This window comes from Xiphophorus couchianus, chromosome 16 (assembly GCF_001444195.1).
Source record: "Xiphophorus couchianus chromosome 16, X_couchianus-1.0, whole genome shotgun sequence".
Taxonomy (NCBI): Eukaryota; Metazoa; Chordata; class Actinopteri; order Cyprinodontiformes; family Poeciliidae; genus Xiphophorus; species Xiphophorus couchianus.
Genome location: NC_040243.1, coordinates 7,664,704 through 7,684,573, shown reverse-complemented (window position 1 = coordinate 7,684,573; position 19,870 = coordinate 7,664,704). Strand labels below are relative to the sequence as shown.

General features: G+C 36.9%; 1 long non-coding RNA gene across 1 annotated transcript; it reads left to right on the top strand.

Annotated features, from left to right (window-relative positions):
• The first annotated feature begins 6,502 nt into the window (after positions 1 to 6,502).
• On the top strand, positions 6,503 to 19,653 carry LOC114159503 (uncharacterized). The gene is made up of 3 exons (XR_003598598.1): positions 6,503 to 6,588; positions 7,160 to 7,228; positions 18,498 to 19,653. It is a non-coding gene; the product is annotated as an uncharacterized LOC114159503 (long non-coding RNA).
• The last annotated feature ends 217 nt before the right edge of the window (positions 19,654 to 19,870 follow it).

The following is a 19,870-nucleotide window of genomic DNA, read 5'->3' as shown; positions in this document are numbered from 1 at the left end:
AAAAGTTGGGAAAGACACAAGATTTTAAAAATGATGTCCACTCAATTATTGAAGGGCTACAGACTTGCTTTATAAAATCAGTTGAATTTGGGTATGAGTGTCTGAACACAAGAACAATATCTCTGTTTTATTATTGGATCTAAATGTAAAGTTTTGTTTACCAACACACCTTACAGGGCAAAAATCACCATAATTCAGTCAGAAAACCTAAATAAGTCATAATGGTCTTTCCATTGTTATTCAAGGCACATAAATAATTTTTTATCAACAAAAAAAAAGCTTCTGGAGCTGCGCCCATCTTACATGATGTGGGTCTTCTGCATCTGATGGACAATTTTTGTATATATTGGGATTAATAAATGGAATTGAAAAATGTGTGTTTTTCACAACACAGAAAAAAGGATGCAGAAAACACTGCAGACACCGTCATGGATGAACTTCACTTAAGTAAAAAATAAATGGTGAAAATGGCATTTTTCACCTGTCCCACCAAAAGTAGTATTCATGTTTGAAACAGTTTGTCCCAGGATTAAGAAACAATTGAATTCTTGGATTTAAGGGAATTGAGTAATCTTTCCTTAGTTAAGAGGAAACAACACAGTTCATGCCACAGAGAGTTTAAGTGGCATGAACTTGGCACAGAGAGTTCAAGTAGAGATTGAACAAACCACCGAGACAGATGCAGTTGTTGTACATAAGGTGCATATATCAAAATAAAACTTTTAACGTTTACTTCACAGTTATGTAATTTAACCCTCAAGAGTAAAACATGGAATAATTATGTGGAGAAAAGTTAGACTTGCACAACCATTGTATGGGTAGTAAATTTAGTCACAAATTAAATTAATTGCCACTGTTGTCAATCAGAGTCAGGAAGACCAGGAAGAACATTTTTTATATCTCTCCTGAGGGTGCCAGTTTGTTAGGTCTCCAGGATACTGGTTTCAAAGAACATTTCAGTTGTTTTCCTCCTCCTCAATGAATGAATCACTCAAATTTGAGCTTTTGCAACACAATGACGAGTCGGGAGTGAGAATGTGTTGGCTTTTTTTGTTAGTATTTACTTTTTGGTGGAGACTGAGCACTGCATTGATGGCTGTCTTGTCAATATTAAACGACATCTGGCTGCATTTTGGCTATACTGTGCTTGTTTTTGGTTCTATATTTCTTCATTTTAGACAACAATATAACCATTGCAAATTCCAAGCCTGAATCCAACTTCAAAGTAAGTAAATTAATAACAAAATATGTATTTCCTTTAATAAAAAATGATAAAGTATGGTTATTGCTTTGCATTGTTTTGTTAGACCAGTTTTGCCATGCTAGGCCTATTAGTGATCCCCATATGGGCACCACTTAGAAAACTTTCTTGAGGTTCCCGTCTTCCAAGGAGAAACTATTTGAACTCACCCAAATGAGAGCCGTGTGTTCACCAGACAAACAGGCTCCGTTGTTCTTCTTTGACCTTGTAAAGAATCTGAACAGTTGGCCTCTCTTGAACACTTGTTATTCAAATTTTGGCTCTCACCAGTGAGTGCCGTCTGGTTCTGGGATGCAGACCAAACGACATGAGCTCCATTCAGAGGGGCACGCAGCTGCAGAAGCCTGAATAAAACCCCTGCTCCCAGCAACCACCAACCACCACCAAACCTGCTGCTCAAGCTCAAATCTTTAGTAACATCTTTTCTTCTTACTTTCCAATATTTTCCCGTTGTGACGTTTGTGTTTAAAAAACTTAACAATACCCAAAGTTGCTATGTGTTCTCCTTGGGCATATTGAAGAAAAGCCCCACCTTGTGAGAGGAGTTATTGTCAGAAAATTGTCTTTCCATTTGAGCTAAATTGCCATAGGAGGTGTGTCCCTTTTCTTATTTCTGTGACCTTCAGAACATAAATTGCCTATGTGTTCTGTTGTTCATTTGCATCTAAACAAAACTTAAAGCCAAGAACAGGGGGTGTTTCTCTGACTTTCATTAATCTTCGGTCAACCGCTTGTTTTTTGTTGTGCAAGCAGATTATCGATTCCTGTTTTCAGATCTTTTAGATTTGCAATTGCAAATTCAGATCTTTGCTTGACAAGTGGGAGAGCTCTACCCTGAGTTTTCTTGGCATTTCAGTTTATTTTAGTGGTTTTTGTATCTCTTCTGGCACATTTAATCTTCAGAGACTTCACACAAATGACCAGAAACTCACAAATATTTTGCAAACATTTACAATTTTCTTTCTAGATTATTTGGTAATCTGAGTTTGTATTTTGACTCACTGTGGTTTATTTCTCTGCATGCTGCAAAAACAATTCCTTACTGAATTGTGTAAACAGTGTGACACAAACAACAAATGACTAAACAGACATTTTCGTATAGCTACTTTCTCTTTTTCCTTTTGGATTCCACAAAACCCAAAAGCACATAGGTCTTCAGCAGCGTTAGCTTGACTCCTAAAAGATCCAGAATGTTGAGAAAAAAACCTGGAAGATATTAGCCGAAAGCCACAGCTTCATACTGTTTCCATTTATCCTACATTTTGGTGCGTTTAACATTCCTTTGGATGTATCTCTGAATGTCTCTTCTTTTGAATTATTTTCTCTACTTACAAATACTTCAAAGGTCTGTTTGAAGATGATACATAATGCTTTGATTTAAGCTTTAAGTCTTGGATCTTCGATAAACCAGGCGTGGAAAAGTACAAGTATCTTTTATTTACAGCAGCTTGACAAACTCTAGCTTTCATAAATGTTCCAGCTACAAATACAAAAACTGAAAAAAGGGGATTGTTTTTTAAATCAAATGTTTTATTCACCATCTCTGTTTAATATTTAAAAGTAGTATGCACGATTCTACATAAGTTTGATTAAAGGTAATTTTACAAAGCAAGATTAAACATTAAAACAACCAAGATCATTATTGCTATGAAAAAAGACCTATCAATTTGAGGAGGTGCCAAAAACACACATCCCCATTCTACTAATAGTATAAAAGTTATTCTTCCTCTAAACATTTCCCAAGACTTTTTAAAGAGTTTATGGAGCCATACACTCTAACAAGCTCTTCAGGGTTCATGGAAAAGACCCACAACATCACAGATTCTCTAATTAATAGTAAACATGCAATGCTTTAAGATTATTTTATACCTCTTTTACTATCCTCATCAAAATTCATTGTGGTGAGAAAGACTTTAGACCTCATTGGACCTTTTTTTTCACAGTTCAAGTCACTTAAAACTTTTAATTTATTGATCTTACTGTAGATTTAGACAAGTAGTTATTTTCCCCCCAATCTTAAGAGCGACAAAAATGGTCCTTTGTGCTAAATCACATCATGGAATCTAAATTAAAAGTTTAATTGAAGTGTAAATAAAAAAATATTTTAAGTTACATTTATTTTGTGGAAATTGTGTGAGATCTCATAAGAGTCTCACTTTATTTGGTTAAATGCCTTGGATACGTTTACTCAAATGAAAATGAATGATTTTTGGATCCTTCTCTTCTTCTGCTGTTTATATAATTAAGTCAAAATTGTTGCTAACCACAATAAAGTACTGAACACCTCTGGGTGAACATGTGAGTTCAGAGGAAAACATCATGCGTAATTCTCAGAGGACCAGTGATTAGCATGAAGATCCTGTCTTCACTTCTGTTTACTTTCCCATCACAGATACGGTATCTCTGATGGGTTTAAAGGTCACAGCAGACCTGAGAGCCGGCTTCATTCTCAGAACTCTGCTTTCTTTTTTTTTTTTTTTTGCTCTCATTTGTCTTTAGATGGATCTCTCAAAGGGCTGGTTCTGAGTGCTCTTCAGCTTCTCTTGAGTTGAGTAAACATGGACAATTTGTACAGAACAGCAGAGACTCCATTAAACTAAAGAGAGCTTTTTAATGCAAACAAAACAAAACACTTAGTGAGACACTATCTTTAAACAGAATAAAAACAACATTGAGCGTTTAACTTTTTTTGGCAAAAGAAATATAACTTTTTACATAAGTCAAATTTTATTTTTTGCAACTTTTTTGCATAGATTATTAAGAAAAGTCAAGAATGTGCTCACACAAAGCTGCTCACGTTCTAAAATCAAATCATGATATGAAACAGAACTGATGTTCCTCTCAAAATAACACAAACTTCTTCACTTAGAAAAGAACCTCAAGTCGTTCCTTGAAATCAGATAGCTACTGGAGACCCTTCAAGTTCATATGTCAACAAACCCTGGGGACCTTTAAAAGCTTTGGTTGACTGAGATATTTCCATGTCCAATCCCAGCCTTAAAGACACTATTCAGTGTTGTACTTGCACTTCCAAATGTAAATTAATAATAAAAAAAACACTTCTGGATGATGAAGTTTGACCTTCAAGGACAGAATTTCAAAAGATACAATATTCTGAAAATAGAAAAATGAAATACTAGTAATGCTGCTTTGTGTGTGTATTTGGGGCAATTATATCACAAGATGCAGAAGAATCAAACTAAGCAGCTGGCATTAGTAAACACAATGACAGGCTAACAAGTTTTCAAAGATGTAAACAGATTCTGAAAATCTTGTTCAACAGTGAAAATGATGTTTGGTGGACAAGTTGATGAAAACAGTGATCATCTTCACAATTTAAACATCTGTAACTCGACTGGCTTCCTCTAGCTAGATATTTTATTTCTGTCATGTTAAGCATATATTGCGAACTGTATGGTTTTTATGATAACTTCCCTTGAAATGATTGCTTCTGTTCAAATGATCTTTGATCTTTGAAAGTCGTCTTTTCCGGTCTGCCCCAGTTCTTTTCACAAACTACTTCAGTATGAGTTATTGTTGCCAAATTTTCCAAAAACACATGCTGTTCATATAAACTTTGTGCTGAAGATGTACAAAATACAAATAGTTTTATGGGAGGACATTTGTTAAATACATTAAAATAAAAAGGAAAAAGGAAAATATTATAAGAATAAATAACACTGAATATAAGAACTGGTTGCCATAACCTTTATTATGTCACAAGAGGTTTGCATGTGCTCAAGCTTCCTTATGAGAAGGTATTTAGTTTTGATGAAATAACACAACAACACAACAAAAATACCAAGACAAATAGAAAAATGACCATGAATTTTAAGATTAACTTTTATTTTGTATCTTCAAACTCTACCATATTTGCATTTATTACCACATTTGCCACCATGTGAAATGAGTAAACCTTTGACTTTTCCTAGATGTGTCTTAGAAAACTTGTTTCTCGAATGGATAAACAAGCTTTCCACTTTGAGCTCAGGGAGATTTTTCTGTGGAGGAGAAAGATAACTCTATGGATCCAACAAAAACAGGAAACTCATGCCTGGTGGCTGATGTCCCGTTTCAATGTTCCCCACACTGAAGTTGTACTTGTTCACTTCGCACCCACTTTACTGCCTTCATAACCAAGCGAAAATGATCTATTTGCATAGTAACTGCCCTATTTCCACTCTGTCACCCCATTTTTTTCCCTGTATTCTCTCTTTCTCCTGGCTTCTGTTGTTGTGGGAACATCAAATGATCAACAAATTGGGAGTCCAGCCTAGTCTGGTCTTCTAAAGCCTAACAGGCATGCATGTGGAGGAACGGCCCAAAATAGAACAGACGAGGAAGACTTGGCTCGGTTTCCAATTTGTTGTCTCATCAGTGTTAGAGGAGGGTGTAACATGAAGAGGTGCAGTGACATGATCTGTGTTTGCATTGTGAGGAAAGAATGGGACTGTGGGATCTGAGACTGAGGAGAAGACAGGGCGGTCGGATGTGTCAGACTCTCACGGGATGACAGGAAGAGCAGAGGAAGACTCCAGTGGGAAACTGCTGAAGTTTCACTCTGGTAGTGTCATGTGGGTTATAAAGTGTGTAATCCACCTATTTTTTCCACAGGGAGGTCAGAATAGCAACAGTCTGACAGAGATAGTGATCATGGCCTCAAAGGACATGATGTGAGTTCTATTTTATTAGACAAGCAAAGTAACTTTACATGAATTAAAACTAATATATGGTATTTAAACCAAAGTGTTTGATATCAGACCAGATACGCATGGAAGATAAATAAACTAAAGTGATTATTTACATAAAAAGTCTGACTATATACTTTAATCAGACTTTGGTGTCCTATTAATTGTGGCAAAAGATTACTAAATAATTTGTTAAATATTGACTGTTGCCTCACAACAGAAGATTTCCTCTTTTAAATCAACCTTTAATACTCATCTTCATCTCAGGTTTATTATTATTATTATTATTATTATTATTATTATTATTATTGTAGCTGCTGTCAAGGCAACTGCATCTGGTTTATTGTTTTTGTTGTTGTTTGGTTTAAGGTGGCAGTAGTTAAATTTTATTTAATATAAAACATTAAGTTTAAATGTGTGGTAGTTTTAGTAAATTTGTGTTGATGCTCATTAGGTTTGGTTAAGTGTACAGTACATTCAAATGTGAGGGGTGGGGGACTTTTTATTTTGTTTCGCAAACCATGTGTTGCCTAGGGAACCATTGGCTGGTGCACGTAGAGCCATGTGGGGCATTCAAGCTGAAGAAGCTGATCGTTAGAAATTAAGCTTTATTCCTCTGGAGTCAATGCGGCTAATGAGGTACGATTTTGATTATTTGTATCTTTTATTTATGTAAATACTCCATTTATTGTGAACTGATTTGGGTTTGTGTTACCTTTTGTTTTTAGTTCTGACGGCATTTTGGGAGGACTTTGTAAGACGTGTCCACAATAAATGGCTGTTGGAACCAAGAACTTCGTTAAGCCTTGATTAAACTCGAGAGGGATAACAATTATTATTATTATTATTATTACTATTACGGTATTATTATTATTATTATTATTATCTAAGATGTCTTTCACTAGCATTCCCAAAATTAAAACCAATTTTTATCTGTGAAATGCTTGGATCCTCCTGGTTGTTGTCATTTCTAACACTCCTATGCCCCAAGCAGAGGCATTTAGTCGACTGCAAAATTCCACATCTGTATCTGTTTAGGATTTTAATGAATGCTTGCTTTGCATTCAGAACTTTATTAGCAACCAATTACCTCACTTTCAACTCCCCATTCAAAAAGATTTTATCTTCCAACTTGTTGTTTTTACAAGTCAGCTGATGGTTTGTTTGTTTGTTTGTTTGTTTGTTTGTTTGTTTGTTTTTTGTAATGTAGGGTGGCAAAGTTCAGTCCAGGCTGCTGGGAGTGGAGGGTGATATACAGCAACATGGGAGGCCATGCAAAGTAAGACGCCATGACAATAAAAAGCAGATGTGACCGCAGAGTAGTTAAATTACTTTACTGGTATGTGAAAACAGGAAAAAACAGAAATAGCTGAAAATATTTTGGAAATTAGGTAATTAAGTTCTAATGCCTCCCAACGTTGAAGTCATGAGTCAGGTGATACCAAGTATGGGGTTTGGAGATTACTTCAGATATTCAGTTGCATTCAAAAACCTTTATTTGTAAAAACTAAAATAATTAGTTGTAATAAATGCAGTCAAAAACGATATAAGATAGTTTGTGTTGTTATTTGTTTTAAAAAGCTTTTTAGTAACGTCTAAATACTTCAGGTGGCACCATTTGCGTTCTTAGGTCTCTGATACAGTTTTGAGAAAGATTAAAAATTTGGCAATTGTACGACATTGTAACCTTTTTTCTCATGCTCTTTACACCTACCAGGATGTCGTCTGAATAAGCACCTCTTCAGTGTAGCAGGAGGTAATATAAATCACAAAATCAAACTATCCCTTAGGGATTTTGTTATTTCCTTTCATACAACTCATATTAGTGTTTCCATATTAGAGTAAACATCATTCTTATGTGCTTCCTTTAATGAGCCACAAAGTACTCTGAAGTTAAAAACAAAGCAAGGTGGATGGAGCCCCTCAGGGTTTTTCCACTAAAGTGACATCAGAGCTGGGACTCTGATGTCAGGAGATTCTTTAAGTAGATCTACTAGAAAAACAGTTTGATTTTCCACAAGCAAAGAGTCAACTCATTATTACAACACAATAAAAATCCCATTCATTAAGTGCTTGGTTTTATCTGCTTGTTGTTCCATGATTCATAGTTGAGAGTTACCATTAGTAACTCTTAATTGCCTTAATTGTTTTATTTTTGTTTTTCCCAAAGTAATGGATTCAAGTCCACTGTTTTCCTCCGCTGTTTGTTACATTTTCCTTTTTCTTTTGTTTCTATATTACAAATCAGTAAAGTTTATTTAAATAAGATAAGATAGATAAGATAAGATAAATCTTTATTGTCATTGTCACAAGGACAACGAAATTCAAAGGGTGCCATCAGTCGGTGCACATGCCCAAAAACAAAAAATAACTGTCTCACAATTCACACACAACGCAAGAATCAACAAACAACTGGCAAAAAAAAAATAAATAAGAACAGCCACATTCTCATATACATCATTTATGATGATTAATGGTTGTTTTTGATTGCATTTAGTTTTGTTATTGCTATTGGGTAGAAACTGTCTCTGAGACGGTTGGTTCTTGTTCTGGTTGCTCTGTATCTTCTGCGTGAAGGCAGCAGTGTGAACAGAGAATGTCCGGGGTGAGAAGTGTCCTTTGTGATGTGTTGTGCTTTTCTTAGACAGCGGTCGCTGTGCAGGTCCTCCAGTGAGGGGAGAGGGCAGCCAATGATTTTTTGGGCTGTATTCACAACCCTTTGGAGAGCTTTCCTTTGAGCCGTAGTGCTGCTGTTATACCATAAGCAGATACAGTAAGTCAGTATGCTCTCTATGGAGCACATTTCAGCAACAAGGCACTTCAAAGTGCTTTACATTATGAAAATATAAAAACATTATAAAAATATTATACAGGCACCAATTATGAAACCAGTAACAAACAATACTTTTTGTCAAGTGTCGTCATCAAAATCATTGATACAAAATCTTGGTCAATGTGACGATCATTATGGGTCAAAAGTCACGCAGAGTACATTAGAGCCAGAGACCTGAGACTAGCACTAAAATAGTATTAAAATGTTTGAAAAAATTACTATGTGAGATTGGGATGAAATGGCTTGTTCTTCGAAATATTTTTATTTTCAACTGCTCTTTGAAGGGAACTGTTCCCTTCAAAGACCCATAAGCACCATCACAAACAATGACTGCTTCACTGGATTCAATGATGGACGATGGTGAGTGTTTTATGACTTTAAGAAAATTTCAAGCTACTGGTCCCATTGGTGGTGAGAATACTCTGAACAAACAAAGAAAACCTGATCCCATCGTCCCCTCCATGAAGACAATAGGAAAGTTGAGATAACATCAGTTTGTTAGTGCCACAGAAAGTGCTGGCAGTAGTGAAAGCACAAAGAACTGGTGCTAAAAACACCAGCATCTGTTTGGCACTGTAAACAATTAACTGAAAAACAACAATTGCAGTGCTTTAAACAATGGAAGGCCAAATAAAGACAACGAGAATTTGTTTTGCCTATAAACATGGATTTGGTATGGATAGTTGCTGTAGCTTTCCTGCATTTTACTTATTTGCATCAAAACTATTTAATTTTCCTCCACAAAAGTTGAGTAATAAAAATGCCCACCATCTTGAAAAGTTGTACAAAACAGTTTGTAAGAGCTGCCAGCAGCCAGAGAGTCAGGTGTAGTGGAAAGATTTAAAACAATTCAAGTGTGTTGCTGTATTTATTTCAGAATCCATGACAAACTTAAATTTATTAAATAAAAGTTCTGAAATCTTTTTTTCCATCCTAATTTGCCTTTTCAATAAATTCCAGGAATGACATTTGTCTGTGATCTCGTACATTTTCAACAGTTTTCTAAGCTCTTTTATTTACACGATCTGATCATTGCAGTTAATACAGATTACTTCATACAGATTTGTCTGTCATGACAGCAGGAGGATTTTGCGTTGGGGGAGAAGAAGCTTAATGCGACAGAATAGCGTCGCACTCGCACTGGATATACTGAACATGCCACCTGTCAGAAAATCCTACATTGTAACTGACTCCACAACTGTATTCATTCCCTCACCGAAACCATCAAATCCTGATTAGTTTAGGAGAAACGTAACCAGTTTGCTGTTGGGATTAACATCCAGCACCAGACCTGGTTCAGCTCCAGCCAGGGAATCAGAGCAGCATCAATCTCACAGACCAGAGTTTTACCTCCTGTTGTCAATCCAGCTGAGCTGATCCTCTCATATTAAATGGATTAGCAGAGGCATTGTTCATATGTCAAAAGCTCATTACATAGAATCGGGATGTAGCAGGCAGACATTTTTATGCCTTATTTATGAACCAAAATGTGCTGGGGGGGTTTTCTTCCAGTTGTGTATCCTCCCTTTTTGAAAATATATTTCTCTTTGCACTGCATGAGTCAGAAACGTGATTCCGATCTGCAGAAGCTCTGTATCCTGTTTGTTTACATCTTGTCATACCCATGGGAAAGTGTAGTAAAGCTTACAAGCCTTTTCAGTTTTCCCACGGGACATCTAAACAACAGCTGCAGGTAGTTTTAAATTGAATCCCTTGCGGCATTATGGGGATTGAACGGATCATGTCATGGATATGGAGATGTCAAAGGGATCAGAAATCAGTCCAGTACAGCGGTGTTGACATATCTGGAAAGGCAGAAACACCCTCAATATGATTCACTCTGTTTAATTATCATTTCAGTTACAGAATTTACCCCACTCTCTACATTCAACTTTACCAGTTTGCTACTTTAATAATAAATATCACTGAAATTTTATTGTGATCAAAACCTGATCAAGATTCCCACTCTATAAGGATTCTGAGAGCATTTTGCTAAGCAAGCATTTTGCTCAGTGTGTGTGTGTACTCTTGTACACACTGCAAACAGAACCTGGTTCCAGTTTAGAAAAAAAAAATGCAACACATTAGAATAATTACCCAGCAGGTAAATAAAGTAATTAAGTCTGTAAAAGAGAATTACCCAAAAGCAGAGTCTTAGGTGAGGATAAGAAGAGACTTCACCTGTTTGAAAAAGTGCTTGGTCCGTGAACTTGCAGCATAATTTTATTAATTTGTAAAAATAATTGACGCAGCTAGTAACAATTAAAAACAAGAGAGGACCTCAACATGACCTTACCCCACTTCCTTCACTCTTCATCCCTCATCTCCACCTTCTCCATCATCCCTACCTATTTCCTCCCTCATCCCTTCTTCCTGTCTCACTCATCCCTCATACCTTCCTCTTTCATCCTTCATTCTTACTTCTTTCAGCCTTCATCCCGTCTTCCGTGCTTACTTATTTCTTATCCTTCAATTATCCTCCTTCACCTCTCTTCTACTAGGTCAAGTCCCACCTGCTGATTAAATCAAAATTAAACCAATTTCTCTTATTCTCTTGCGACGTCCACACTTCTCTTCAACATTGATTACTTTTTAAATGAAATCACTGTGGTGTGTTCTTTGCTAGTGCTGCAGGGTGTGGTGCAACACCTACCTCTAAGTTTTGCAAAACATTATCACTCTATCCCAAGCAACACTTGTTGCAGCATGAGGCTCTATTGTAAAAAGAGTGTGTTAAACCAGGCCCACCTTCAGGACAGATTTGTTACCCTCTCAAAAATATTTAGGTCAGTATGAAAACATGCTTAAAATTGTCACATCTGAAAGAAATCTAATTCCAGACTCAGATACCTGTTGAGACAGTGTCCCTTGAACGCCTTCATGAGAGTTTTAGTAACAGAAGGAGTTACACAGACACACATCTGCCTTGCTATATAACTGTCAGAAGTGGTCAGACACTCCACAGCTACAGCCACCCCCACCTCCACCGGACAAAGCAGGGCCCAGAATCATTGAAGTCTTTGTGGCCCATTCACTGAGGCCGGATCGGCCGCGGATTGAGGCCACACTTTCTCCCTGGCCCTTTCCCACAACCTCCAGGCACCTTGGAGGAAGCCATCCATGCAGAACGGTGCTCCTTAATCAAAAGCTGAATGTAGAAGTTGTCCCGGAGGTTGGCTGCTGCAAGAGCGGCATTAGCAAAGCACATGCACCCCTTTCACAGCGAAACAATGCCGCCCATTGTGTCGAGCCACAAGTGTCTATTCTCATTTAAAAAGGGGTCTCACCAGCAGATAAATAATGATGAAGGACCAACAGGGACAACGGTCAGGATTCTTTCAGGACTGTACACCACCAGAAAATTAATACTTCTTTCACTGCAATTTAAAAAAATACAACTGTACTAAAACACATTTGCTCTTACAAAAGATTTTATCTGATGAGAAATAGCTTCTTGACAGGTTAAGCCCGTCTTTGTTTTATACTGATGTTACAATAATAGAAATGAGAGACCTTTTTCATTTTTGTTTTGTTTTAGTTGACAATGAAGAAAAAATATTGAGCCAAGACACAAGGAGAGTGCTTTCCACTTTGCTCCTCCTCATTAGGTCTCATCAGTGGCTTATAAATAGCAGTGAACCATCTTTAAATAGAGCATTGTGCTGTCCATTGTCTATCTATTTCTGTTGTGTCACTGAGGTAAACATCCTCTGCACAAAGCATCCAACTAAACTCAATGTTCTCAATGCTTTCCGTTGGTTCTGTTAAGAAAAGCCAGAAAACAGAAAAAATACATTATTTTCTCACTGAAATAAAATGTTAATGATGTTTCATGGCTTTGTGTCACTGTTTTCAGCAATAGAGCTAGGAACAAAGTAAGGATCCGGATGCAAGACATTACATATCCTTAGAGACCACAAACAAAACCAAATATACAGAACATTGGAGCATTTATCAGAGTGAGACTCGGATAAAGGTGTTTAGACAAAACCTTATTAAAGGTCTTCCCTGGTACCCATTACATATGGCTTTTCAGTATACACATTTCTACAAGCCCTATTTGAATGTTATCTGACATGTTGTTACATTTTCAACTAAATTGAATTTAAACCTCACGTTTAGCAAAGTTTATTTATATTAAGATGATTGTTTTATTATTATATATTTAGTCCCTTCTATTAAGACATTTTTAAAAACATATAATCTTAAGAAAACTTGCCCATACATGTCCTGTCTCCTAACCCGACTACATCAGCATCAGAAAGAAAAGTTGTTTTTTTTCAGGGGGTCAGCACTACTATTACCCCCATTACGCTGCTTTTTGTATTCATTGAAACCATGGGCATCTATCAGGAGCCCCAAAGGTCTCTTTCATTGCCCAATAAAAGATCTGCATGGCAGAACCTGTCTGTGGGTTGCTCTAACATTGGAGACGACAGATGTGTTAAACATACAGGCTCTCTCCACAAAAGCCTGAGGAGACTGGGCTGCATGCTCCCTAATGGAGATGCAGCTTTATGTTAATTACTGAATGGAGTAAGTCAAGCTGGCGAGAGGCTCCAAAAAACATGTTCAAGACATCTGTGGTAATAAAAGCTCCTCATATCCTTATTAGTTTGGAAAATGGAGCAAATACAAGATTGTAAAACTGCTATGAGGTACACAAGTAAACCATGACGTTAGATCTAATTTAAAAAAATATATAAATAAAGAAAACAATATAAGAGTGGTACCAAAGTGGCTCCAGCACTGACTGAGGGCTGGTACTGAAGCCAGGTCTGAATTGGTTCTGCAGGAGAATTTGACACCTGATTGTAAAGTGTTTAACATACATGTAGGAGGACACATTGATGCTGTTAAATCAAAGTGTATTGTACTCTTCATAATATATTTAGAAATATATTGGCATAAATAAAGTATATGTTATGGCAATGGTATTGATCTTTTTGCTATTTTGACAGAATAAATCTGATTAGCTAGTTTGTAGTTGATGACGCACTTAAAAAGAGCAGAAAACAGTTATTCCACAATGGCAATACAGAAACAATAATACAAACAATTTTTTTTAACCATTTAAAATCTGTTTCGATTTCTATGTGAATGAAGTGAATCCTTAGTTCTTTTCATTGTATAAACTGGTTTCACTTAGCAAAAAATTCAATTAAGACAGGTTAAGATAATCTCACCTCACACGACTAGTTACACGTTTTCTGTCGGTTTGTTTTTTGTGGTGAGGTTTTGTGGTTTTAAAGTATCTCACGGGGCCTCTAAGTCAGAGATAACAGGAGAAAACATGACTTCTAGCATGATAGCCGGCTCTGAGAACCTGCTTGTTTCCCCACTGGGCCACGCTTCCCTCCTGTATTCATGTGGGAATCAAGATAATCCTGGGAGATTATGATTTCAGTCTGTCAGTTTATTTATCTGCTGTATTTTAAACCTGGTAAGCTTACTTTTTAGCATCAGCACATGTTATTTTTTTGAAAACACAAAAAATATCTGACATTTTCTGGATATTACTGCATCCGGAGTGGTTAAAATCCACTTCTGCACCCTGGTATCCCCTTGTGACACTGAGGGAGGAGTTAAGGACCCTGCATCAGATCCCTGAGCCTGAACAATAGAAGCTTGGCTTGGACGGCCCGAGGCATAGCCATCTGCTGCAGAGAGAGTGGAGTCTCTTTGTCAGCTATTGTGGAATGTGAAAGCAGATTGATGAGAGCTGGGTGATTCCTTCAGGCCACGACGGGACACTAAGCTCGAAAAGAAACTGCAGGAAAATCCCTCTGCTTCTCTCTTCACATTTAGTGGTCACGAGAGAATTTCAGAAAAATAAACGTCACTTGAATTCTCCGAAGCCAATCTTATGCAATCAAAAATTAGTTTTATTCATTTTAATGAGATCTTTTTGCAAATTAACAGAAGAACTCATGAATAATCGTTTTCGTCTTTGCTATGTTTCTAAAAGGATGCCAACTAGAGGGAGTTTGCCCCACGGGTAGAGGTGATGACCTCTAACCTTCTCAGCAGGTGGGTATGGAAGGGTCTTATTGAGAAAGGTCAGAGCAGAAGCATTCTGGATTTTGGAGTTAGTGCAGAAAAGGGGCTGTCACTTGGAGAGGAGGGGGGGACGAGGCAGATGTATAAGAAATCCTCCAGGGGAAAGTGTGCCACCACTGAGAGAAGGGTTCAGGGCAAAAGGCCATGTCATCCAAGAAAACATATAACTATGTGGTTGCTATGGCAGCATTCTTCTTGACTGAAAGATCATTCATCAAGAACAAAACCACATTTTACTTAGCTTTTAAATCAGTAAGAATTCTCATATTTTACTCCAAATAGGATTTTAGGATTTTTGTTTTAGTATTTGACCTTTCATTGACAAAACAAAGAATAAAAGGAGTTCATCAAATAGCAGGGTTAGGATTAACTAACACAAACAAATTAAAACACAAACATTTAACTCACCAATATTATTTGTATTTTTGAACATTTGCATAACAAATACTAAAAGTAGCTTTCAAATGATTTCATTCATTAAAGTAAAAAATATATATATATCCAAGCCAGCTCGCCATAATGTGAAAAGTAATTCCCTCATGCTATACCCAAACCTGACTACCACCAGATTAAAAATAAAAAAGTCACCTAAGTAAAATCAGTGTAAGGGATCTCAAAACGTTATTTTGCCCAATCAAAAGAAATTCAAAGTAAGATGAGAAACAAAGTCATTGACATTTAGTCCACAAAGATTCTTAAAGCAGTTTCTAAGGTTTTGAGACTCCGGAAAAGCACAGTGAGTATCACCATCTCTAAACTGAGAGAGCAAAATTCATCATAGGGAAAGTTTATAGGTAAGAACCACTGCTGCTGACTAAAAGCAAAATATGATAAAAGGTTATTATATATTATTACATCTGCCCAAAAACACCTTGATGATCCAGAATACATTGCGAATAATATTCTTTGGACTTATAATTGGAAAGTGTGCATACTTTAATGGCATAAAACTAACAGCATCTTAGAAAGAGAATATCACACGGATGATCAAGCATGGTTATGGCCATCATCATAATGTAAAAACAAAACCATTAAAGGGGTCTTGAAGAGGACTAGTCAAAGTTCAAACTTAAATTCAACTGAGATGCTGTGATGTGAACTTAAATGCATCCATTGTGTTCTTAAAGGATGAATTAATGCAATTATACATAAAAAACAGCAATTATACATTTACATCCTCCTAAGTGAAGTAAAGAGACTCGTAATCAGTTATTGAAAACATACTATGTCAATTGTTGCTGCCAAGGGGAACACAACCGGCTATTAAATTTAAGAAGCAATTTTTATTCCACATACTACCAAGTTGGCATGATTAGCTTTTTTCCTTTAATAAAAAAAAAAATCTAAATTACGTTTTCATTTCCCATGTATAATATGTCTGATTGTAACATTAGTTTGGTGGCCTGAAACAGTTAGCTGAGATACTGCCCCCATCTACATTTAAAATCATCTACAGACCAGACAATCATTATGCCAAACCCTGACCAATGAACATTAACTACAATGAGAACCCTTATTGTCTGAAAATGTGTCAGCTGCTAAGCTTCAAAGCCATGGGGTGCAAGACAAATAAAACCTCTGAATAAAAGGAACAGCTTGTTGTTTTGTGTACTGTGAGTCATTTCCTTTGAGCTGCAGGCTAGAGGAGAATGTGACTTTCTGCTGATGATCAAACTTATCAGACTCTCCACAAAGCAGGCAATAAACTAGATGATTGAAATGACTCATAAAAGTGTGCTGTGAGTCTGGGTAACTGCCTTCAGATTTAGTAGAGTCTTCACAAATATCTATAAATAGGAGCTTATTTGGAGGTCTTATTTCTTCTTGAAAAGAAAATCTACTTTTCTGCATGATCTAGGCAGTAATATGCAATAGTGACAGAGGTCTCTGTGATTCCACAAAGGGTCCTTTTCTGCTACAATCCCTGTTGGCAAACTGCCTTGCCCTCATGCAAGACCTGTCAGTCCCATGACGCATGACATTTGTATAACATTACTGGGGTCGCAGCCCACAGTCAAATGGATGAAAGAAAGTGAGTCAAACCTACGGACAACTCCTGACCTTCAGTCGGCAGGAAGAAAGCACGGGTCAGAGAGTCCTCAGATACGTATCTTCAGTCGATGCCTGGCCAAAACATTTGAAAGAACCCCACAATGTCACCCTTCATCGTTCTGAAGAGCTATTGTTGGAGGAACGGAAAGAACAAAAAAAGTTCCTTATCATATCAGTACATGCCTCTGAGAATTCAAAATTCATTGTGTTCAAAAAGAAGTGTTTGTGTCTATGAAAACATTCAAATAATTCTAACATGATAGAGCTGAGAATACTATATGCCACAGTCACTATTTTAGTTTAACTGTCTACTGGGAAACAACAAAAACATGTGGTCAGTCACAAGGGTGCACAGACCCAAGCCTCTGAGAAGTTTGTAGCTGAAAAGCCTGCAGGTGATTAGCAGACTAGCTGCATTTTTTCTCTTGTTAAATACATAGATTCTAAGAAACTATATTCCTGTAGCGTGGTGAAGGATCATCAGAGAGATTTATTTCACTCATAGCTCTTAGATTATCTTCATCCATCATAGTTGTTAAAATCTTGATATTTTTACAGCTTAAACTTACAGTTCCTTATATAACATTTGGAGAAATCTTCTTAGTTCCTTCTTCACATGGATAAATATGGCAATATTTACTGTCTGAAAGTGATGGTTGCTCTCCTCCACACAATACCAAATATATTTCATCAGCTAAAGCCTAAAGCTGGTTCAGACTGAAATATAGAAAGATAAATAATATATTTTTTATTTCTTTTACCATAAAGATTGATGTTGCCTGTCCATTTTTATCTGTTGCCATATTGCTGTTGAAATGGGTCATCCTTTGGAAGCTGTGCTTGCCAAAGAAAACAATGCTGGAAAACTAGAAGCTCCAAAATTATGTTTTATGGCCAAATGAAAGAGAAGTGATGAGGGAATTTTGTCATTACTGAACAGTCGTGCCAAAAGTGGTATATTATGCTCTAAAGTTGTAACTTTCAAAGTGCTAATCCAAACAGAAGTTATGATTCACAAAAGGGGAAGAAAACCCCAATTCTTTAAAACTTTATGGTTCTTGAATTATTGCAGTAACATTTAAAACGCAAAGTTGTCTGCAGAGCAGTGTGCTGTTAGGGCTAAAAATGATAATAAAAGTCTGGAAGAGGAAACCGTAAAGGAATGTGCCGATTTGTTTCCTGAGCGATTGTGTATACGCTGTATATTTAAATAACTTAATTCATTTAAAAAGGTATGTTAAGAAAGGTTCCCACAAACTAAGTGATTCTAGTTTGTGTACCCAAAATAAGTTCAACCATACACCTAATACAAAAAATAGCTCAGCTGATTGGGAATTCATTCAGATTTAGAGAGAGACAAACTAAAGCTGACTGATAAACTTCTGGACTTCCTCAATATGATGTGGCAAGATAAGTGTCTGTTATCACTGTGTCATGCCAGAAAGGATACAGGTACCATCAGACTTCCAGGAGCCAGCACAAACATGGAAACCTCATCACAGCTTGAGCAGAGCTGGAGGGAGGAGTACTTTCCTCTTTGCGAATCCTCCTCTGATTAGCAGGAAAGGGTCACCATCCCTCTGACATCTCTTTGTCTCCACAGTATTGACGGAAAAGGAGTCTGGTTTCCCGGATCGTCGGCGTGTCTTTCTCGGTCCTGGCCAAAGTTTGGCTGACCTGGCTGAGGAAACGTGGATGTGGTCACAAATTCAGGAAGAATCCATGCTGAGATTTTTCCCTTGTAGTCTGCTAACCGTCCTGTCTCTTTTTATTTCATGCAGTAGCAGAGAGTAATTTTACATTACTACATTTTTTTCTTAATTTTCACTACATACATGCCCTTAGTCACTGCTCTCTTAAACACTTTAAGATTTTTTTCTGACTGTTTAATGAAAAATGCCATCATTCATGTTTAAACTCTGGACTTGAAAATCAGCAACAGCATGGAAATGATAAAGTACAAGCCAAGCCAAAAAAGAAAATCAGAGGCACAGCATATATGGAAAAAGCAAACATCAGTTGGATGATCATCAAAGGGTTTTTATAACAAAGCATGCCAAACTATGCTGTAATGTTGCTTGTGGTGGTCTTTATTGAAGACAGATGAGTGAGAAGAAAATTATCTCTCTAATTATACTGTTTTATGTGACTGTTAATAGACTTCATGATAATTCTGTGGCTTCCACTGTCATACTTTCATGGTCATGGATTAGTTCATAGTAAAAGTGTATATTCATAGCAAAAATTTGTTTTTTAAAAAAAAAAGCTTTTCGTATAATTCAGACGTTACCCCTGATTGGGAGTTTGCAAAGCCAAAGATTAGAATAACAAGATGGATCCTGCAAAGGATGTGAGCCCATCTGCACTGCTTCCTCTCTGCTCTCCCTGGGTGGGACTCCCTCCAGGTCGCTAAAAATCGCACATATCCACTGTTCCCTAGTTATGTCTCCAACTATACAGAGCAATGACCTCTCAAATATAGCCTTCACGTTTATCTTTAGTGCTAAGGTTAGCGACTCTTGTGGTCAAGGCTCTGTTGCAGTTGGGCTGCTGCCAGCAGAGATTTTAATCTCCAGTTGCTGAGCAGGAAATCAAAAATAAACCGTGGACTACGCTAAATTAGAGAAAACAGCTTGTTTTATCCACTTCTGAGTAGCATGAAAGGAAGCGCCTTGGTTCTCAGAAAACATCTGTGATCATCTCAAGGAAGAAAAATCATTTTAAGGCAAGATGCTCTGGGAGTCTGGTCCAATGGGCTATTCCGGTTTAAGTTAAACAGATAGATTAAAAGATACTCATAACATTGAGTTTGCTTTGAGAGTGTATTTGACTGATCTGAAACCAGAGAAGACATGGAAGCTTTTAGAAATCACATTATTGGTAAAAATGAATTCTCAACGTTAATTGTAAAGTCCAAAACTAACCAAGATCTTTCATGAATTTGAGTGCAATCTTCATCCTTCTTGACATGTGGAA